The 24,251-nt window shown below is 42.8% G+C and overlaps 1 protein-coding gene across 14 annotated transcripts in view; it reads right to left on the reverse strand.

Moving 5' to 3' along the window:
* The window catches only part of DLG2 (discs large MAGUK scaffold protein 2), a 1,355,349-nt gene that overhangs the window by 803,051 nt on the left and 528,047 nt on the right, over positions 1–24,251 (reverse strand). The window contains exon 1 of one of the 14 annotated variants that reach the window (XM_067466506.1): positions 13,429–13,434. The exons of the other annotated variants lie outside the window; for them this stretch is intronic. The gene's annotated coding sequence lies outside the window, so the exon portion shown is untranslated. Of the gene's footprint in view, positions 1–13,428; positions 13,435–24,251 lie in introns of those variants that run through there. 14 annotated transcript variants of the gene reach the window in all.

A 24,251-nucleotide genomic window follows, 5' to 3' on the forward strand; every position in this document is an offset into this window, starting at 1 on the left:
GTTAAAGTGGTACAGGAACTGCATTGATGCAATGGGTTAAACCCTTGTGCCGGCTGAACTGCTGACCTGAAGGTCGGTGGTTCGGATCTGTTAGATGGGGTGAGCTCTTGTCTGTCAGCTCCAGCTTCCCATGCAAGGACATGAGAGACTTCTCCCACATGATGGTAAAACATCCAGGTGTCTCATGGGCAACATCCCTGCAGACGGCCAATTCTCTCACACTAGAAGCAACTTGCAGTTTCTCAAGTTGCTTCCACAATTAAAAAAAAGTTTAATTTGTATTGAACTGCATTAATTCTACGGTGTAGATGCACCCTCAGGCTCCTCTGGTGATGATACATGAGTGAGCATTTTGGGTGGCTTCTTTTAGGACTTGGAACTCCCTCCAAGCAGTCGTTTCTCTGCTCCCTTTTTGCCTGGAGGCAAAGATACAGAAAAAGGCTTTCATACTTTAACCGCTCAGGGTAAAATGGCGTATAGTTAGTATCCTTTTTCTTAATATGCAATATATTTTGATGTGTTTTTAAGTCTTTTAGTATGTTTTATTTGGATGGGTTGCTTAAAGCTTTTGACATTTGTACTACATGTTGACTCCACCCAGTGTTACTTAGCATAGCATTGTCGAAGGCTTTCATGGCCAGAATCACTGGGTTGTTGTAGGTTTTTTGGGCTGTATGGCTATGTTCTAGAAGCATTCTCTCCTCACGTTTCCCCTGCATCTATGGCAAGCATCCTCCTTAGATGTTCTGTATGCAGACCTACGCTAGGCTATGTCATAACCATTCCATGCCTTTTGGGCAACAGATGGCAATAGAGAAGTGCTTGGCGATGTTCCCATAGATATATATTAGGCCTGGGTAACAACGCAAAAATTTGTTTCTAAAATCGATTTGTATTTGGGGTTTTTTTTTGTTTCGATATTTAAAATAATTACAAAATTTTCCCTTTAAAAAGTTCGGTATTTACGAAATTTCGTTAATATTTACAAAACATTTTGTAAAGATGGCGCCCTTTTTTTTCAATATTTTTAAAATATTTTTTTTAATTTAATTATTAATTTAGTAGAATAGGGAGGAGAAATTATTATTAAGGAGGGAAGGCAGGCACTCACTCTGGCGGGCCCTCTCGCTCGCCGCTCGCCCTCTCGCTCGCCGCTCGCCCTCTCGCTCGCCCTCTCGCTAGCCGCTCGCCCTCTCGCTTGCTCGCCGCTCGCCCTCTCGCTCGCCCTCTCACTCGCCCTCTCGCTCGCCCTCTCGCTCGCCGCTCACCCTCTTGCTCGCCGCTCGCCCTCTCGCTCGCCGCTCGCCCTCTCGCTCGCCGCTCACCCTCTCACTCGCCCTCTCGCTCGCCGCTCGCCGCTCGCCGCTCGCCCTCTCGCTCGCCGCTCGCCCTCTCGCTCGCCGCTCGCCCTCTCGCTCGCCCTCTCGCTCGCCGCTCGCCCTCTCGCTCGCCGCTCGCCCTCTCGCTCGCCCTCTCGCTCACCGCTCGCCCTCTCCTCCTCCTCCTCCTCCTCCTCCTCCTCTTTCAGGCTCTGCCTCTGACTGGCTAAGAGAGGAGAGAGAGGAGAGCTCCCAGCAAGCATCACCAGGCGGCCATCTTACGTATTTCCGAAATGGACGGAAATACAAAATTTTTTGGCGCCTGCCGTTTCGATATTTAAAAACACTTCCGGGTTTAAAAATAAGTTTTGTAATCGTTCTGTAATTGCTAAAATTAACGAATATTTAACGAATTACAAAATTAACGAACGAAACTGCCCAGGCCTAATATATATGAAATTATTATATCACCCCAATGAGTCCTACTGTTACAGATGTTTGGATTGGATTAGAACTCCACAGCCTCTCAACAAACCATAACTCCTAAGACTGCATAGCATGAATTGGTATCAAACCATTATAATGCCGAACTCTCCATTTGGAATCAAAGTGGGCCTGTATGAGCACAGCAACAGACAAATGGGAACTATGCCAGGATTCAAGAGAGTCCCTCATCCCTCTTCCCGCACACCATATGCTAACATTATTACATTGCATTTCTTCACAGTGAAGGGCAACAGCCAGTTATAATGCAGATATACAATGTCTGATGAAGGTAGCACCTGGGTGCTTCATGTTCATTGCCAAACACTTCCTTATTTTTAGTTCAAACAGTTTAGATTGAGCCATTATTTTTCCAATTTTTTTATCAATGACTTAAATGCCAGGAAGGAGGAAATTGTTATCAAATTAACAGATGACACACAATTGGGAGGAGTAATGAACTCACTGGAAGATAGGAAAATGTTAAATGGACAAAGGAAGAAAATCATAGAATCATAGAGTTGGAAGAGACCTTGTGGGCCATCTAATCCAATCCCTGGCCAAAAAGCAGGAAAATTGCATTCAAAACATCTCCAACAGATGGCCATCCAGCCTCTGTTTAAAAGTCCCCAAAGAAGGAACCTCCACCACAGTCAGGGGCAGAGAGTTCCACTGCTGAACAGCTCTCACAGTTAGGAAGTCCTTCCTAATGTTCAGGTGGAATCTCCTTTCCTATAGTTTGAAGCCATTGTTCCAGGTCCTAGTCTTCAGAGCAGCAGAGAAGGAAGGAGGGAAGCAAGGAGGAAGGCAAGAAGAAATGAAGGGATGGACTGAGGCAGGGAGGAAGGAAGGGAATGAGAGAGGAAGGGAAGAAAAGAAGGAAAGGAGCAAGGAAGGAGGGGAGGAGAGAAGCGAGCAAGCATGAATGGCTGGAGGGAGAAAGAGAAGGGAGGGAGGGACGAAAAGAAGGAAGGAAAGAAAGAAAGCAGGATACTTTTGCTTTGAAAACACAGGTTGCTTCAACACTATGAAATTGATCTGCCCTGGTTCAGTGTGATGGCATCCTGGGAATTGTATTTTACAAGGTCTTTGCTTTGCAGATCACTAGTTTAGTTCTCAGGGACCACTAGTGGTGCACGGATCACAGGTTGGGAACCACTGCTTTAGCTGGAGAGCCTGCATTGAACTGGGAGTTGGACCCATGAGGCTCCTTCCAACTCTATGATTCTAGGATTGCTGCATTGCCTTCATTTTGTTCTGCACATCTGACTCCAGGACCTAAGACTGACAATATATGTAACTTTTCAGAAGTTAAAATGTTCTCAGCCTTTCAAAGATGATCTAATAGTTAAATACGGGTGGAGGGGGGGGTGGGCTTATTTGCCCCATCCACTTTGAATAGAGGCAAACTTATTATTTTGCCTCCTTTTTTCTTGCCTTAATGTGAACAAAACCAGAATTATGGGAAAATTAATTCCACATGCCAACAGATATATACAAACAGACACTACAGAGAGCTCTTTAAATGGCAGTCTCGTTTGGAGATGTTTCTACTGTGAGATAAATGATAGTGGTATGAATTATGCATCGCAATCCACAAAGAAACAAAGAAGTCCAAGGTGAATCAGGTTTTTGTCCTTCCCACTGTAGTATTATTATGTTGGTCACACTTCTTCTGTCACAGAAAGTAAATCTCCAAATGCTGTAGGCCTGTATATTACAGAAATTCACTTTATGCGGCGTCAGTTACGTATAGAGATGCTTTCCATGGACAAAGGTAAAGGCTCCCAAATGCAGCCCCTTCTGTGGGTGCTAAATCTGATAGGAAGGCCAAGGGAAAGGACTTAGTTTCCTTTTCAGGGCACATCCACACAGGGTGGAAAGCATGCAAGCTCCAAGGTATTCATGGAGGGCATCCAGACAATGCTCCATGAATTCCAAATGCTTTGTGGTAAGATTATTTGTTAGCGGGAAAGAAGCTGGCCTTCTTGAAGGATCCATGACTTTCCAGAGTGTGGACTGTCTTTTCAGAAGTCCTGTGACTTCTGAAGGGGCCATCTGCACAGTTGTTTTCTCGACTGAATCAGAACTGGAAAATGTGAAAATGCTCTAACCCGCTCCCCAACCCCTCCCCACCCCAACCCCTTTTAAAAATAAAAGAACTTACCCGGCCTCCATTAGTGTGATGCCGGAGCTCTCTTGGCATATAGGAATGATGCACCAGAAGAGGGGAGGAGGGAAATTGCTCCTGCATCCCACTTTTTTCCCCTGGTGCATCATTCCTATGCACCAAGAGAGCTCCAGCAACCTTCTAATGGAGGCCGGGTAAGTTCTTTTATTTTTAAAGGGGGATTTGAGTGGTTTTAGGAAGGGGGTTAGGGTGTCGGAGTTTTCCCCCAGAAGGTTCTGGGAGCACATCTGGACACCTAGCCACAAAAGCATGGCTTTTTGCAGCTGCTGTGCAGACTACAATGTGCCCCAACCTGAGTTTCTTTAACCTGGTTCAAAGCAGACTTCACCCCAGTGTGGAACTGCCCTCAGTAGAGACAAGCATTAAGCTCTTTCTTGAGGGAAGGAAATGAAGCCAGGCTTTGGCCCCTTCTCTCTGCATCCCTTTTCTCTGGGGAGAGAAGGAAAGCAGAGCATTTATTCCTTCTCTTCGTAGATAAAGGAGATGGAATTCTTTCTCAGCAGAGAAGTATGGCTCCTCACAGCTGGTCTTTTCCACTGGATTTGGCACCAAGGGAGTTATGTGGTTTCAATTACTTGTGAAGACACCCCTACCAGGATGAAAACAAGGGCAAAGGACTAGGCTGCCCACAATGAACTTCCACAAAGTAATTCTTTCTCAGGATGACAAATCTGGAGGGAAGCCTAGCCTCATAAAGTCATATGAACTCAGTGAATAGAAGTACAGCTTGATCTCTATCATTTCTCTTTGGAGGAAGAAGATGGATTTCTTTCTCAGTGGAGAGAAGTGCATGGCTCCACACAACTGGGTTTCCTGACAAATTTGACACTCAGGCTGGGGCCTGCTTTTGGGAGCTCTGCAAGGGCAGACTATGCCCAGAGATGTGATTCTTCCCTTCCGCTAGTCTCTTCTCCTTGAGCTTCAGGTGTAGAGTGTGGAGCAAATATTTTGCAATAAGTAACATTTTATTTGAAAGAAAAGAGAACATAATAGAAAATCAGTAATAATACAAAGAAGCAAGATTTTACAATATATAATGCTAGAATCGTCAAGCTACATTCTTTGCTACTACAGTAATTGCAAAACTACATCAAGATACAAACAAAGCACACACCTACAGCTACCAAGTACACTAAGAAACAAAGAAAGAGGCAATTCTAAGATCCTCACATTAACTATCTGATGATTTGTACCCCTTAGTATTCTACTCCCTTTAGATGGTATTATATAATCACACTTCTACTTTTAGCAGCACTCTACTAATTCATAAGTGCTACGGTTAAATTTTATCTGCATCATTGTTGTCAAAAGGTAATAAGCATGTGCGGGGTGGGGGGGATATTTTGACTGTGAACTGTATTTTCCATATTGAGCAGCATGCTGGTCAGGAGGAAGGATTCCAGATGTTATGTGAAAAACATATTACGTGCAGTGTCCTGGAATGGGTCCTATCCCAAAATTGTTGTTTGAGAATCTACTCATTTGCATGAGATCTTTATCATTTTAAAATGTCCTGATCTTAGCATGATATTGCATCAAAGTATATAGTCAACATGAAATGTTTAGGACTCTATTATAAGTGTCTCCCACCTTTCAAAGACTATGTGATATGTAGCTTATAGGACTAGCCTTGGATCTAGAACCTTTTTGGGTCCACAGAGCTACAGTTGGCCCTTCACAATTGCATGTTTACATTTTGCAGACTTAATTATTCATGTTTTGTTTAATGTGGTCTTTAGGAAACTAGGTTCTCTAGTTCAACCCTGTGGTCAACTTCTAGGAATCTCCCGGTTTTCAAATACAACTCTATAGTCAACTTCCTCAATAAATAGTGAAGAGTAGAGACATCACACTGGCAACAAAGATCCGCATAGTAAAAGCAATGGCATTCCCCATAGTCACCTACGGATGTGACAGCTGTACCATAAGGAAGGCTGAGTGAAGGAAGATAGACACCTTTGAACTGTGGTGCTGTAGGAAAATTCTGAGAATGCCTTGGACCGCGAGAAAATCAAAGCAGTCAATATTCCAGGAAATAAAGCCTGACTGCTCACTGGAGGGAAGGAGATTAGAGGCAAAGATGAAGTACTTTGGCCACATCATGAGAAGACAGGAAAGCTTGGAAAAGACAATGATGCTGGGGAAAATGGAAGGAAAAAGGAAGAGGGGTAGACCAAGGGCAAGATGGATGGATGGTATCCTTGAAGTGATTGGCTTGACCTTGAACTGGGAGTGGCCACAGCCAACAGGGAGCTCTGGCATGGGCTGGCCCATGAGGTCACAAAGAGTCGGAAGTGACTGATCAAATAAACAACAACAATGGCTTGAGGCAGCACCATTTGAAAGCGACTGAATGAATGAACAACAAGTCAATTTCCAGTGTAAGTTGACCACAGGACTCAGAGATTCCTAGAGAGATGTTTTCTCAGGCTAAAATTTAATTTATGGTTTATCTACTTTCATGGGGGTCCTGTTCCCTAACCCTAGCAAATGTGAAGGGTTGTCGTAGCATCATAGGCTTTGGATGATTGATGGCTTCATACTGCACCCTGAAATGAGAATCTGCTGGTGAGCTGTAAGCATTAAGAATTAGTCCCACATAGAGATCTTGGCACAAACAGTTGATTTTCACAGAACATATGGCTGTCTTCTTCTTAGGCAATCCCTTGTTATCCGAGTATGATGGCCTTCCACATTCTTGGAAGACACTTGCATTGAGGTTTTTTTTAATGTGTGGAAGTTGGTGCACGGCAGATCAACACACAGTCTTCACAGAGTGAGGGTCCCAATCAGTGTCATGGTAAAGATGATGATAGTGGCTTCTCAATCTGTTGCAACCTTCTTTCGCCTTTACGGCTGTTGTAACATGTTCCATGTTGTCTTGCTCCTGATCCGCCATTGAGATCCTCAGATTGCGCTTGGTCTGGAACTTCCCCTGCAGCCCCTCCTGGAAGTGCATGACTCCAGTGGTTATGGCACAAGCCCTCTCACCGCGACAAGGTGACAATCCATTAAGGGTGTACTGGAGTGAGAAGAGTCTGAGAGCTTTAATCCCTCAATGTATGGAACAATATCTTCCAGTAACAAGATACATGCATTTCCTCAATGCTGCCTCCTTCTCAACCTGAACACATAATTGGTGCAATTCTTCTATTCTGTTCTGTATTATGCTCTGTTCACCAAGCTCTAGTTGCTGACTTCAATCCTCAACAGCTTTTCATGAACATTTAAAGACTGCCTAGCAGCTCACCTAATATCCAAAGCCCCACCTATACTCAATGGAGGCTACGTTTTTACATCCAAAGTGATTTTGGTAAGCTAGAACTTGCATTCCAAATTTTTCGTAGTGGATCACAGTGATCTGGGCCATTGTTCTTCGGCAAAGTAATGCATCCAGTGCTTTAATTTTTAATTACACTCGTTTGGGGGCAAATACAGATCATTAGCTTCAATGTCAACCTACTTTCTATGCTTAGTTACATGATGTCTTGTTTAAAAAGTGAGAAAATGCAATATGAGGACATGTTGTAAATTGCTCTGAAAGAAATCTTAGAACTTCCTAATAGAAATAGTACAGAAAACACATACAGGCTTGTTCCCTTCAAGAAATAGACAAGTCTTTCTTTGCAGAAGCCCATAAAATAGATCAGTGAAATGCACCTGTTCCTCTTGTAGTGATCTGATTCTTTTTTAATATTCCGAACAGCAGTTCCAAGATTTACCCATCACTGGACGTTAGGGAGCAAAGCACGGCACAACGTATGGTATGCGCAGCTCATTACCATTCCCCCTCACGCGTGCTCAGCCACCAGTGGAACAATGATTAAGAAACCGGATGGTGCACTCAGGCCTCTGATTATATATTCAATGCTGCTGCAATGTATTGACACCCGGCCATATGCAGCTAGTTACCACAGCATTCCCTCAAAGAGTGCATTAACCATAGCAACCATATGCTTCTGAGCATAGCTGCAGTCACCTGCGGAATGCACAGTGGATACTCTTTAAATAGGCATACAGGAACAGCGGTATAAAATCAAGGGGGAAGAGGACTGGCAGACAGAGTTGTCAATTTTTGCTGTTTGTGACCTCAGAGTTCTTCAAATCTGATCTGAACTTCCCCCTTCCCATCCTAGTTTCATATTCCGTTGGGTTATTTTGGTCAAGATTGGACATTGTACTTGTACAGTGGAGTTCTATACTGATGGAGTTGTGAGATGGCTGAACTCCTATTGCTGAATTCTGGATTAGTCCTGACTGTTAACAAGCTCTGCTGGCTGCCTGGTTGTTTATGGGCACAATTCGATGTGTTGATTATGACCTACAAAGCCCTATAGAGCTCCAATTCAAGTTATCTAGGAGATTGTGATGCCCCTCAGTCTTTTTGGCCTAGCTCAGCTACTACTGGTGGAAGGTCTCCAGCAGAAGACGACTCTTCACAGTATTTCCAGCCAGCTTGAGAAGGCTTCTGGAACAAGGAAAGGGTTGCAGGCTCCAGTGATTAGAGGTGGAGGCTGGATGAGATGATCTTCAGCTGATACTTCTAAATAGAGAACACTCTACATAGCAGACAACTTCGTATCCTTGTCATGGATCTTGGCTCTGCTGCCTCTTGATTGGATTTCAGGACTCTGGACTCGGTTTCCTCATAGTTTTCTTCAGACCCTATTTGTATTCCTGAATTGCTGGCTTTGACTTCTGGACTTTGACTTCAGTTTGTATTCCTGAATTTCTTGTTGACTTTCTGAACATGGCTTTGGGACCAAGTCTTTGGCCAATAGTACAGTGCAATAAGTGATGATGGAAGATGTGAAGTGGCAATTGGAACAGCTCTTTGACTATGATTGTGTGGGTCTAATAATGTGTTTTAATCTTTATATGATTTTTAAATTCACGTTTTAATGTATATGTTTATTCTATGTCTGTTGTGTTTATGGCATTTAATTATTGCTTACTCTGAGTCCCTTTCAGGGTTGAGATGGGTGGGGTATAAATACTGTAAATAAATAAATAAACTCTGACTGTCATTTGTATTCCTGGATACCTGACCTTCGACTTATGGGCTCTGACAATTGAATTCCTGGCATTTGACTACTAGACTGTGACTTTGGCTATTGTTTGTTGTTGTTCCTGACAGCTCTGTACTCCTCGGCTTCTCCTGATGTTGGCATCAGCTCATTGTTATCCATTTATGTTTAGCAATTCTGTTATCTTGGAAGGAAACTCAAAAGACTTAAGACTTTAGCTCTCTTTATAAATGAAATATAGCCTTTGGCTTACCTTGCTTTTTTAATGTCAACCTCAGCCCTGATACCAGATCCCTGGGACATGACAGAGATCATATCTCCCTATATGAGCCTGAGCTGAGAGATCATCAGTAGAGGACCTTCTCTTAGTCCCACCACCATCACAAGTTCATTTGGTGGTGATATGAAAGAGAGCCTTCTCAGTGGCTGCCCCTAGACACTGGAAATCACTTCCCATCAAACATAGCGTCTATCTTGCAATACTTCCATCAGCAGCCAGAACCTTTCTCCTTCTTCTCTTTCTTCTTTTAATAAAAAGATTTTAAAGGGTGCTGTAAGAAGCCTCCGGTGGCGCAGTGGGTTAAAGCACTGAGCTGCTGAGCTTGTTGATCGAAAGGTCGCAGGTTCGATTCCGGGGAGCGGTGTGAGCTTCCGCTGTCAGCCCTAGCTTCTGTCAACCTAGCAGTTCAAAAACATGCAAATGTGAGTAGATCAATAGGTACCGCTCCGGCGGGAAGGTAACGGCGCTCCATGCAGTCATGCCAGCCACATGACCTTGGAGGTGTCTATGGACAACGCTGGCTCTTCGGCTTAGAAATGGAGATGAGAACCACACCCCAGAGTCAGAAATGACTGGACTTAATGTCAGGGGACTACCTTTACCTTTACCTAAAGGGTGCTGTATTGTACTTAACTGTTTTTAACTGAATTTTATTTTGCCATGGGTACTGTGAATAGTTTAATACTGTGAATAGTTTAATTCCATTGTAATACATTGTAATTCTCACTTTGATTATGTTTTCATATGTTCAGTACAACCCCCATATCTGTAGGGGATATGTTAGTGTACTTACTGTGGAAATGTGAAACTACAGATAACAGCATATTGAAATGAATGACTTCCAGCAGAAGCATAATAGGACCTAGAAAATGCTTAGAGAGGACACCTTCTAGCATTTTAGGGGTTTCAGTGTGAATCACACCACATAATAGGTCTTGTGGGCCTAAAATGCCCAGAGGGAAGGCCTTGCTAACATTTCTAGGTTCTAAGTGCAACTTTATGGCCAACTTCCAGCAAAAGTATTTCATAAAACAATGTTGGAGCCCATAAAATGTTTATAGAGAATATAATTTTCAGATGCAGGTAAGTGAAACCACACAGACTATTCCTTAGATACAGGGGTCATGCTGTATTGTTAAACTGTAAGCATCCATGATTCCCAAAGTTAGGAAGTGGACAGGATGATGATGACAAAGACAATGATATTTCTAATCATGCAACTAATTGTGTATCTGCCAGTGTAGTAAACATGGGTGTACTTCCTGTCTAACTAGATCAGGCAGCTGCTACATTACTATGCCACACAACTGTCCTTGATTGTTTCCTCATATTTATTTTTATCGTGTTAGTACTTTATTTGCTACTTAATATAAGCATTCTATTTATTATTTTGTTACTCACCCTCTATTTATCTGTGACAGCTGTACTCATTGAAATCTCAATGTGTGCAAAACTAAAGCAGTTTGATGTATTATGGTTGTTAGTAAAGTGATGGGTTTTTTGCTGATGATAGACTTGATTGATGGCTGGGATGATGAAAATGAGATGCAATGGGCATACTATTACTCTACCTGGACACCACTACTTTGCTGTTGCTTTTTCTTTTGCCCTTTCACCCTTTTCTCCTTATTTTTCCACACCTTTTTAGGTCTGGTTTTCCCCTCCTTTTTCACTTTCTAAATGCAAATCAAGCTTTTACAAAAAAACTCTATCCTACCTTCTAGCTACACCAGATGCAAGTTTCCTGCTGCTCACATAGAAAATGGAATATCATCCTGTGTTGATTTGTATATATTTCCCCACTGACCAAAGATTGCACTCACTTTGAAAGGTATATGTTTCTCCATATTTTCTTTGGAATGCATTTTGTAACAATTACACTGTAATTGAAGAGATGTAGAGATTTCTGATTATAAATTGTATTTAGTTCTGCCTTTGGTTCAAGGAACTACACAAGCTCATTTTAACAAAACAAAAAAAACCCAACCCATTTTGATATTTCTTCCTATATTAATATCACATTGTCCTCACCACTGTTTGGATGCAATCAAATTTCCTATTTGGTCAATATTATGGCTGTTTCCTGAGGAATCTGTATCATGACCAAGTAGCAACAGTAAGAACTGACCATGGAACAACAGACTGGTTCAAGATTGGGAAAGGCGAAAGGGTTGTATACTCTCGCCCAACTTATTCAACTTGTATGCAGAACACATCATGTGACATGCAGGGCTTGATGAATCCAAAGCTGGAGTTAAAATTTCTGGAAGAAACATTAACAACCCTAGATATGCTGATGATATCACATTGATGGCCGAAAGTGAGTGGGAGCCGAACAGCATTGTAACCAAGGTGAAAGAAGAAAGAGCAAAAGCTGGGTTGCAGTTAACCATAAAAACCCCAAGATAATGGCAACCACACTGATGGATAACTGGCAAATAGAGGGAGAAAACATGGAGGCGGGGACACACTTTGTATTTCTAGGCACAAAGTTAACTGCAGATGTAGACTGCAGCCAGGAAAACAGAAGATGTTTATTTCTTGGGAGGAGAGCAATGACCAATCTCAATAAAATACTTAAGAGTAGAGACATCACACTGACAACAAAGATCCGCATAGTTAAAGCAATGGTATTCCTCATAGTAACTTATGGATGAAAGAGCTGGGCCATAAGGAAGGCTGAGCAAAGGAAGAGAGATTGTTCTGTTGCACGCTGGGCTTGAAATGAATTGCTTTTAAAACAGGATGTGCAACTTTAGCCCAGCGGGAAGCCAGAGGCCCCCGAAGATAAATTCTTAAGGATTTTCACCATAAACAGTCTCTAGAGGGCTTGTAAAATATAACAGATTCTTTTATTGGTGAACAATCAACAAAAACTTCTTTTCTTCAAAAGATTAAACAAATGCTTCCAGGTTTTGTGCAACTGGTGGCTTCTAACTGTTACTTTTACTCTAAAGGAAAATCCCTTTCCAAACTTCTCCCAGGCTAACTGTGATCCTAAACCTAACTGATGTGGGCTCCACTACCGGGTTGATATGCATCTCAAAGCACTGAGTGGACCTACCAGTAGGCCTGTAATCAGTTCAGCTGGAGTTCTTAGATGTTCAAAGCTGTTTTTCCCTCCAAAATTCCTGAGAGCTTTAGGGCTGTTTTCCCTGGGAATCATTTTGCTCTTAAGACTGTTGTCCCCCGAGAGGTCTTAAGGGTTGAAGCCTTTGTACAGGAGATGTCTGTACGCGTCCAGTACATTGACTTTCCTTGCTGAGACTGACTGAAAATGGCTCCCTTCCCTTCTCAATTGTCCTGAACAGGGGGCGGAACCAAATTTAACGATGATGGACAGGGGGCCTGCCCTGTAACTGCAAACTTTAACAGGAAGCCACCCTTCTGCAGAGTCCCAAGCCTTGGGCTGCAAGCAAACACTTAATACAAGGAAAATAAAGTGGGAGCTTCTGGTACAGCTGTACCAGCACAGAGATCCTTTTGCACGGTGGTGCTATAGGAAAATTCTGGGAATGACTTGGACCGCAAGAAGATCAAAGCAGTTCATACTCCAGGAAATAAAGCCCAACTGTTCACTGGAGGGAAGGGTATTCGAAGCAAAGATGAAGAACTTTGGCTGCATAATGAGAAGACAGGAAAGCTTGGGGAAGACAATGATGCTGGGGGAAAAGGAAGAGGGGCCAGCCAAAGACAAGGTGGATGGATGGATGTTATCCTTGAAGTGACTGGCTTTACTTTGAAGGAGCTGGGGGTGGCTACGGCTGACATGGAGTTATGGCATGAGCTGGTCCATGAGGTCATGAAGAGTTGGAAGTGACTGATCAAATAAACAACAATGGCTTGAGGCGGCACCATTTGAAAATAAGCTATATAAAGAGGTAAATAGTGTATATGAGCCTGCATAGTCTATGATTTAAGAGTTGGATTCTGGAGAGCAGGGTTCAAATCCCCACTCAGCCGTGAAACCCACTGGGTGGCTTCAGCAAGTAATACTCTCTTGAATTCAAAGGGAAGGCAATAGAAGCAAACTCACTCTGAAAAAATGTTGTCAATAAAACCTCATGTTCAGGTTACCATAAATTGAACAAAACAGGAAGACCCACTCACATAGACAAGCTGATCTACAGAAGAATGCTGTAGATGAGCTACAAAAAAACTTTTATTTTCCCATTCATTTCTTTCTTCAACATTTCCTCCCCTACTCTCAGCCCATTTGTTTGACTTAGTATTCATTTCATTTTTTTTATTTTGTTTGTTATGAGTTCGTTCATTTTCATTTCCCCATTGGGTTGAAATGAGAGATTCCTCGTCTGCCTGTAACTTTGGGGTATTATGTGTTCTTGGAGTGAGATTTGCAAGGTTCTTATTACTACCAAGGGAATCAATCCTGCCAAGGCTTGCAAGCAACTGGGACAAAGAGTAACTGTTTTATAAGCTTCTGTTTATTACTTGTCAGTTTCACTGCTTCCCAACCTTTTTTCAGACCTTTCTCTCATTTTTATATGTAGTTTCAAACTATGCCTCTATCGGAAAGCAATTGGAAATTAAGGAACATAAGACATTATAATTTCTCACTGAATTCATTTCGCTTCCCTTTATTCTGATATGAAAAGGAATGAAATGCAATGGAGCTTATTTATTTAATTTTCCAATTTGTGTATTTTGTTTTTAAAAAATCAACATCAACGAACATCCTTGAAACAATCTGTATTCACATTGTTTCTTCTTTGATACAGACTTGTCAATCTTCAAAGTAGCAAACAGATGGCCCATGAAAGAATCCAGAATGATTGACAGCTGTTCCATTAGATATACAGATACGCACATACACACACAGAGTTTTTCACTCTTCGCAAGAGCGATGGAGTTGTTCTGCACATGCTGTTAACAAATCCTTACAAATAATTAAGAATTACACCAGGAATTAACAAAGAAGCTCCTCAATGGGCTTCTATCAAATTAATATCCCACTGTTTTATCACAATATCTTCCAAAGTGTAGCACGGTTTCCTTTCAAGAGAGTCCTAGTTCAGTGTAATTAATGAGGACGTACACGGCCAAATTTAATAACATAGCTAGAACACTCACGCTCTTTAATGGAAGGATTTGGCCAAGAGGCTAATGAGATCATGTACTTTAACAAGCTTAATCTTTGTCGCACATTGTCCCACGTTCTGTATACATGACAGTTGTGGGGGCCTGATAGTTGAAAAGGTATTGGTCAATATGGAAAAGGTCTAACATCCTCAAAGGAGAATCTAATGGACATAAAGTGAAAGGAACAATGCATCAAAATGTTTTTACTAAAGAAAGACATTTTGGAATGAGGATAGCACATGTATGCTATTGGCACCTTTCCATGCTGAATTCCAGTCTGTGTCTGGTGCCACCACTCTTCTTGTGGTTTCTTTTACAGCTTTGCCTAAAATTTGCAAATTGGTTTTCTAGTTAATGAATCTCTTATGCCTCTTAAATATACTTATTGTATTTGTGTGTGTGTGTGTGTGTGTGTGTGTCACGAGCGACTTGAGAGACTCTAAATCACTTCTAGTGTGAGAGAATTGACCATCTGTAAGGATGTTGCCTAGGGGACCTACAAAGCCCTGAACGGTTTGGGGCCTGCCTACCTGCGTGACCGCATTTCTGTGTACGATCCCACACAATCTCTTCGTTCATCTGGAGAGGCCTTCCTTGCACTCCCACCTCCATCGCGGCATGACTGGTGGGGATGAGGGAGAGGGCCTTCTCAGTGGTGTCCCCTCGACTCTGGAATTCACTTCCCAAGGACATCAGGCATGCCCCAACTCTGGCAGTCTTTAGGAGGAGCCTGAAAATGTGGTTGTTCCAGTGTGCCTTCCCAGAATAATGAATTCTCAGCATTGTGCCCTCCAAGTGCACTTTACATTGATATAGGATTACTAACGCCCCATTTCTCTTACCTTATTCATGCCTAGCATTATTTTTAACTTTGACTGCATTTGGCTCAGCCATAGATTTTAATTGTGTCTTGTATTATTGTCATTGTATATTGCTTTTTTGTTATGAGTTTTATTTAATTTGTTTTACTGTTGTTGTTATTGCTTGTATTGATGTATTGTGAGCTCAGCCTCATGTAAGCCGCACCGAGCCCCTTGGGGAGATGGTAGCGGGGTATAAATAAAGTTTAATAATTAATAATAATAATAATAATAATAATAATAATAATAGGGGACACCCGATGTTTTGATGTTTTACCATCATTGAGGGAGGCTTCTTTCATGTCCCTCCATGGGGAACTGGAGCTGACAGAGGGAGCTCATCCACGCTCTCCCCACATTCGAACCTTCGACCTGTCAGTCTTCAGTCCTGCTGGCACAAGGGTTTAACCCATTGCACCACCGAGGGCTCCACTTATTGTGTAAAAGTCCAAAGTTATTTATTTATTTACAACATTTCTACAACCCTCTTCTCAACCCCCGAGGAGGGACTCAGAGCGGCTAACACTGGCAACAATTCAATGTCGCAATATCACAATACAACAACAATGTAAAACCATAAATACACAATAGATTAAAAACAATAACATTTAAATATACAGTCATATATCCGTTTCCATTATCATAAAAATCATATGGTCCAGTTCAATGTCCAAAGTGCTGTCGTGCCTGCTAGCCAAAAGCCTGGTTTCAAAACCCCAATTTCAGTTTTTTCCTAAAGGAAAGGAGGGAGGATGCTGATCTAATCTTGCTGGGGAGTGAATTCCACAAGTGGGGAATCACCATCAAGAAACGAGCCCCCGGTGGCACAGTGGGTTAAACCCCTGTGCCGGCAGAACTGAAGACCGACAGGTCGCAGGTTCGAATCCGGGGAGAGGCGGATGAGCTCCCTCTATCAGCTCCAGCTCCTTATGCGGGGACATGAGAGAAGCCTCCCACAAGGATGATAAAAACATCAAATCATCCAGGCGTCCCCTGGGAAACGTCCTTGCAGACGGCCAATTCTCTCACACCAGGAGCGACTTGCAGTCACTCCTGACACGACCAAAAAGAAAAAAGAAACCACCAAGAAGGCCCTGTCCCTTGTCCCCACCAGACGTGTTTGCGAGGCCGATGGGACCGAAAGCAGGGCCTCCTGCCTTTGGCAAAACAGGATGATATGGTGGAATGGCTACCAAAGATGAAAACAGTCCTTAATGGCAATTTCTACAGACTGTAGGTGAGCAACAGTAACAAAAGCAAGCAAAACAGTAGTTGAGAAGGAGAAAATATTACATTTCCACCGAGAAACAGTATAACGGATCAATGGTGGCTGTTCCAATATTACGACGATATGTGAGAACAGTGTCATAGAAAGATGATATATACCTTTCACTTGATCTAATGAGGTTAAGAGAGCACCTGCATTAGCTTGCTTTGGAAAATTGCAACAGGTGAAACTTACTTGGAAAATAGATGTTATACTGCTCCCATCTGAACTTAAAATAATGGAGCTGGCCATCCACATTTAAAGGTTTAACTTTTGCAAGTTTGATTATTCATGGATTGGGTCCTTGGTGGATTTCATTAAAATGTTCTTTCTAAAAAATAACTCCAGGTCCTCTGGCATGCTCCTGTAGTCAACTTCCATCAGAGGTTTCCCATAGAGTCACCGGGGAAGACCTAGAGATCCCTAGAGAGGGGTGTTCTACTGTGAAGAGGAGCCCCCGGTGGCGCAGTGGGTTAAATCCCTGTGCCGGCAGGTCTGAAGACCGACAGGTCGCAGGTTCGAATCCGGAGACAGGCGGATGAGCTCCCTCTGTCAGCTCCAGCTCCCCAAGTGGGGACATGAGAGAAGCCTCCCACAAAGATGATAAAAACAACAAATCATCCGGGCGTCCCCTGGGCAACGTCCTTGCAGACGGCCAATTCTCTCACACCAGTTTCTCAAGTCGCTCCTGACACAACAAAAAAAAAAACTGTGAAGAAACTATTTTATTTTATTTTATTTGTGGATTTTCCAATGTTCACCTCTAACCCCCGCTAAAGTGATGGGCTTACTGTACTGAAAAACATAGCCATCGTGAAATTATTTAAATAACACTTTTCTGTTAAAAGACCTGTCATTTTTCCCCCTCTGGCTGTTCTTAGAAGCATTTTAAAATCTGATGATAGAGTGGGAATAATGTTCATTTTACACTAATTTTACTTGTTATTTTAAATTCATGTCAGTCTGTAGGAGTCCCATTAAGCGTTTCTTTCTTAAGCTGTATATTGTGTAGCTCTAATTTTCTAAAGCTCAACATTTATGGATGTCAGATTTATGGTAACATGCTTGAATACACAGGAAATACACAGGAAAAAATGTTTGACTGCAATAATTTATCCTTTTTGAGTTTTAATAATATCTCAGAGATATTTCAAAATAAAAGGAGCTCTTAAAATTTGCTAATTGTTGTGTGTGTGACTTCAATTTGTCAGTTGACTGATGGTGACCCCATGAATTTCACTACATTTTCTTAAGAAAGAAATGCTCAGAGGTGGTTTTGCAAGTTCCTTCCTCTGAAATACAGCCCATAGTACTCAGCATTTGTTGGTGGTCTCCCACTGAAGTACTAACCTAGGCTAACCTTGTTTCATTTCTAAACCCAGATGGGATCTGGTGACTTTAGAGTATTTATGGCCCCTTATTTTCTCAATTAACTATTTATATATCTTTTTAGAAGTCTATAGTATCCATAGTATAGTATCAAAGCCTAGAGAAGACAATTATGCTGGGGAAAGTGGAAGGTAAAAGGAAGAGGGGCCGACCAAGGGCAAGATGGATGGATGGCATCCTTGAAGTGACTGGACTGACCTTGAAGGAGCTGGGGGTGGTGACGGCCGACAGGGAGCTCTGGCGTGGGCTGGTCCATGAGGTCACGAAGAATTGGAGACGACTGAACAAATGAACAACAACAACATAGTATTTTTAGAACATTTGTCCAGCCCTATTTTAAAAGGAGTTGATTTTATTCCTCTCAGCTTTCACAACCAAACTTAGAAAGTGGAAATGCGATGACATGAGATAATCCTAACTTTTGTATTCAGTGACCTTTAGACTTCATGATCTTCCTTCATAGATATCCTTCAAAGTCCAAACTCAATCTGCCACGAAGGACTTCACAACTTAATCACTCCCAAAATATGGCCAACCAACTTCTGTTTAAGCACCTCCAAACAAGGAGAGTCTACCACCGTATAAGGCAATGGTTCTCAACCTTCCTAATGCCACAACCCTTTAATACAGATCCTCATGTTGTGGTGACCCCCCAACCATAAAATTATTTTTGTTGATACTTCATAAGCCCCAGGTCAGCATGAGCTCCTTACTGTCAGCCCAGCTTACTGTTGTCCTAAGCAGTTTGAAAACTGGGTTGTTGTAGGTTTTTCCGGGCTATATGGCCATGTTCTAGAGGCATTTTCTCCTGACGTTTCACCTGCATCTATGGCAAGCATCCTCAGAGGTAGTGAGGTCTGTTAGAAGTAGGAAAATTGGTTTATAACTGTTTGAAAACTACTTGAGCTGTAAGTAGAGAAATTACATACTGCTAAAAAGGGGGGGGGGGGGTTACGACAGTATAAATAAATAAATCAGAAAATGCCCAATGACCAAAAGGAAGAAAGAAGTCCTGATGGCTCTTTGTCATAGAGGATGGAGTGACAGCACCCCCCTGTGGCTGGATTCAAGCACAACCACCAAGGTGCCAAAAATGTTGGATGTTGACACAACATACCTCATTTCTGTCCTATCTGTTTCTATCCTGTCTATCCAAAATGGCATTGAATGTTTGCTGCGTATGTGTACTGTGATCCCCCCTGACCCCCTTGGGGAGATAGAGTGAAATACAAATAGAATGTTGCTATTGTTGTTGTTGTTGTTGTTGTTGTTGTTGTTGTTGTTACTTTGCTACTGTTATGAATTGTAATGTAAATATCTGATATGCAGGGTATGTTTTCATTGTTACAAACTGAACATAATTAAATCAGAGTGATTAACCACAGAAAAATATATAATTATATATGGCTGGGTTACACTTGAGAAATGTACCTATTCTGGCTTACATCCAAATTCAAGGGAGAAAGGATGAGAAAAAGGGGAGAGAAGGAAAGGGGAGAAAGAGAGAAAGAGACCACCTCCTTGCCTTCTCCCTCCATGCATACATGCCTCTACTCCAAGTTCCTCCCTGTGACTCCTCTCCACCCCATGCTGCTGGAGGAGGAGGAGGAGGAGGAGCCACTTTTTGGACCCAAAGGAGGTGAAGCAGCCAACCCCTGTAAATGGTCATTCGACCCCCAAAGGGGTTGCGACCCACAGGTTGAGAACCTCTGTTATAAGGCAATGTACCCTACTTTCTGACAGCTCTGATAGGCTTATACAAATTCTTTCCTTGTGATTTGAATCCATTAGGATATGCATTACTCTCTGGGGCTTCAAAAAACAAGCCCACTCTTTTGCCAACATTATATCCTCTGGAAAATCCTGCAAATCTCTTGGGAAGACAAGCGGCCAAACGTCAGCATGCTGGAAGAAGCAAAGACCACCAGCATTGAAGCGATGGTCCTCTGCCATCAACTCCGCTGGGCTGGCAACGTTGTCCAGATGCTTGACCACCGTCTCCCAAAGCAGTTGCTTTACTCTGAACTTAAGAACGGAAAATAGAATGTTAGTGGACAGGAAAAGAGATTTAAAGATGGCCTCAAAGCCAACCTTAAAATCTCTGGCATAGACACTGAGAACTAGGAAGCCCTGGCCCTTGAGCACTCCAGCTGGAGGTCAGCTGTGACCAGCAGTGCTGCAGAATTCAAGGAGGCATGAGTGGAGGTTGAAAGAGAGAAACGTGCCAGGAGGAAGGCGCATCAAGCCAACCCCGACCAGGACCACCTTCCACCTGGAAACCAATGCCTTCACTGTGGGAGAAGATGCGGGTCAAGAATAGGGCTTCACAGCCACCTACGAATCCACAATGAAACCCATCATGGAAGACCATCTTACTCGTCCAACGAGGGATCGCCTAACAACTAACAGTATTGATTTCACCATTCATAGAATCATAGAGTTGGAACAGACTCCAGAGCCGTCTGATCCAACTCCTGCCACAAAATCCAAGCACTCCTGACAAATGGCCATTCAATCTCTCAGTTCTTGTGGGTTTTTTCCGGGCTATATGGCCATGTTCTAGAAGCATTTCTCCTGACGTTTCGCCTGCATCTATGGCAAGCTTCCTCAGAGGTGAGGACCTCACCTCTGAGGAAGCTTGCCATAGATGCAGGCGAAACGTCAGGAGAAATGCTTCTAGAACATGGCCATATAGCCCGAAAAAACCCACAAGAACTGAGTGATTCTAGCCATGAAAGCCTTCGACAGTACATTCAATCTCTGTTTAAAAACCTCCAAAGAAGGATATTTCACCACTCAGTTCTTACTGTCAGGAAGATTTTCGCAATATTAAGGTGTGAGCTCTTTTCTTACAGTTTGAAGCCATAGCTCCATGTCCTAGTCTCTAGAGCAGCAGGAAACAAGTCTGGTCTGTTTTAAATCATCCCCTTCCCCAGATGGAACACACTCAACTTCCTAAGCCATTATGGTTCTTCCTAATGCTTAGTCCAAATCTCTTTTTCTTGTTATTTCAAAGCACTGAGTCAGGTTCTACTTTCTAGAGCAGCTATCCTTCAGATATTAAGTCACTTCTTCTCTGCTCTAAGCTAAATATATCTTCCACTCAGTGCTGAAAGCAAAAAAATACATCTAGCCGGGCCAATGATTAACAAACATGAGATTGTTACCTTACTTTCTGGAACAGGTATTCTTCAGATACAGAAAGACAGCTATCATGTCATCTCTTCTCCTCTCCAAGCTAAATATACCTTTCCTTTAACGCCGGAAGCAAAAAATAGCTCTAGCAGGAGCAATGGTTAAACAAACAAGATTTTTTTTTCTTAGCTGTGATTTGGTAAAGGATAATAGAAAGAGGATCATTGCTCCCTGACATTTCTCCGTAGTTTAGGGTTTGTTATTTCTGTGCTGCTTAAGTGCAGAATTTTTTAATGTTGATAATTACGTGCTGTATCAAGTGGGAAGAAATTATTTGGCATCATGCATATCGAGGTAGCAAAGAAAAATAGAAAAGGTTGAAGGGACCTGTCAGCTTAATCCTTATCCATGGACCTGGCTGTCTGGAGGATTCTGGGAGTTGTAGCACAAAAAAGCAACTTTTCTAGGCTCTCACAAAAAGAAAATGTCAAATTTAATCAGGGATGGGCAACTGTCAAGATTAAAGGCACAGACGTAGCCCTCGTTCTCAACCTTGGCTTGGAAGAGTGCACTTAGAGGGGACATGCGGTACCCCTTCACACTAACTTTTATCACTTCCACTCCTAAAAAAACACTAATTTATTTGGGGGTTTTGTAGGTTTTTTGGGTTGTATGGACATGTTCTAGAAGCATTCTCTCCTGACATTTCACCTGCATCTGTGGCAAGCATCCTCAGAGGTTGTGAGGATGCTTGCCACAGATGCAAGTGAAACGTCAGGAGAGAATGCTTCTAGAACATGGCCATACCATCTGAAAAACCTACAGCAACCCTGTGATTCCGGCCATGAAAGCCTTCAAGAATACTAATTTCTTTGCCTCCAACATAATGTTGAAATACATAAAACCACTTAAAACCCTTAGATTAATAACTCATATTTTTAAGATTAGAACACACATTAAACCCATGCTTTACCACAGGCATGGGCAAACTTTCTAACTTGGGGGCCACATGGTGGGCCAGAATGGGGTGGGCAGTCCAGTAGGGAGGGGGGCCTCCCAAAGTCCCCTCCCTGCCCTTTCCTCCCCTTCCCCTTCTCTTTCAGAGACAGAAAGTGAAGGAAAGGCAGGAAACATTTGGATCCCAAAAGGGTTGGCCTTTGTCAGGATGAGATGGTGGAAGGGAGACAAAAAGTGTATCCATTACATCTCGCATTTCCTACTCCTGATATAGAATAATTTTAGAGTTGGAAGAGACCTCCAAGGGACATCCAGTCCAACCCCCGCCATGCAGGAAGGTGCAATCAAAGCACTCCCAATAGCTTCTGCGGAAAAGCCTCCAGAGAAGGAGATTCCACTACACTCTGGGTGTCCTCTCCAGGGTGAGAAGGCCGGGGTAGAAATGTCATAAAGAAATAAATACACTCCAAGGCAGCCTATGCCACTCTCCAGGAAGTTCTTCCTAATCTTTTCAGTCAAATCTCCTTCTCTGCCATTTGAAACCATAGCTCCTTTGTGCCCTGGTCTCTAGAGCAGCAGAAAATCAGTCCTCCGCCCCCTCAATGGGACACCCTTTTAAATCTTGAAACATGGCCCTTGTGTTCCCTCTCTACCTTCTCTTCTCCCAGCTAAACATCCCCCAGGAGGGAGGGAGGGAGGGGAAGGGAGGGGGAAGAGAAGGAAGGGGAAAGGGAAATGGAAAGGGAAACAGAAAGGGAAAGAAAGGGAAAGGGAATGGAAGGGGAAGGGAGGGTGGCAGGGAGGAAAGAGAGAAGGAAAGAAAGACAAAAAGAAAAGAAGGAAGGAAGGAGAAAGAGGGGAAGAGAGAAGGAGGGAAGAAAGGGGGGAAGAAAAGACCAAAGGATGGAAGAGAAGTATAGAACGAAGGAAGGGAAGGAGGGATGAAAGAGGGAAGGGAAGAGAAGGGAAGGGAGGAAGGAAGGAAGGAAGGAAGGAAGGAAGGAAGGAAGGAAGGAAGGAGAAAGGTGGAGGCAAAGGCGAACGGAGGTAACGAGGAAGGAAAGAGTGAAGGTAGGAAGTATAGGATGGTGAGGACCTGAGAAAAGAGCCCAAGGGCTGCATCGGGCCCTCAGGCCTGTGTTTGCTCTACTATCTCGATTCAAACTGCTTCCCACCCTGCCATCTTAATTAGCTAATTGAGTCCTATAACTAGAGAACGCCTTGCACTTCTTTTGAAAATCTGATCTTATAACCCTGGAGGGTTTATTAGCGAGCCAGAAGGTAGTAACAGACTAGCAGCCTGGTACTGCTTGCACCAAGAAGCAAGAAGAGCAACCAATTTTTTTTTTTAAGGAACACAATCTCTGGCAACCGCTACTACTCGGAGAACAGGCTGAAAGGCATAAGGACAAACTGCTGGGTATCTTTGCTAACAAACAAACCCAAATATTTTCTTTCCAAAGAAGATCAGAGAAAAAAGGGGGCCAGATTCTGAAGATTTTCTGTGTGTTTCCTTTTTAAAAAATGCAACCCAAACCCTATATGTGGGTGTATCAAAGCACCAAGAGAACAGCACTAAAGAACATAAGCGCTGGTGTTATAGGATGGCTTTTTAAAAAGACAGATTGTAGGGGGTTGCAAAGAGACATAGCAGAGGTGGCACATTATTATAGCCTGCAGTGTAGGAGTTCACACGTTCTGTAAAGTAGCATCACCAAACAAGTGCCATGAATCTTTTCAATGCTTGGATAAACCAGGCATGGGCCATCCGGGTATTGCTGAAAAGGTTTCTTTGATAAAGCAGAAATCTCAGGGCTGAGAAAACAAGAAGAGTCTAGCAGTAGCATTTCAAGCCCCATCTACAGTGCCATACAATGCAGTTTGAACTGTATTGATTTGGATTATATGAGTTTACACTGGCATATAATTCAGTTCAAGATGCATTTCAATGGTAGTGTCGATGGAGCTTTAGGCACTATCTACACTGCCATATATTCCTGTTTGAATTCGGAAGTCCCAGAGTAGTTTGACGTGTTTATTTTCTGTAACTTTTTCAGACTTGTGATCCCACCAGTTCTTTGTGGCAGGCTGATGGTATTTGTGGCACACGTTCCAATGAATCATCTGAGCAACAGTATTATGCTCTGCTTGTAGTCTGTCTGCATGATCTTCTTGCAGCAGCTGAGGATGTGATCTATTGTTTCATCTGCTTCCTTGCAGAGTCTACACTTGGAATCTGTTGT

The sequence above is a fragment of the Anolis sagrei genome, chromosome 3 (assembly GCF_037176765.1).
Source record: "Anolis sagrei isolate rAnoSag1 chromosome 3, rAnoSag1.mat, whole genome shotgun sequence".
NCBI lineage: Eukaryota > Metazoa > Chordata > Lepidosauria > Squamata > Dactyloidae > Anolis > Anolis sagrei.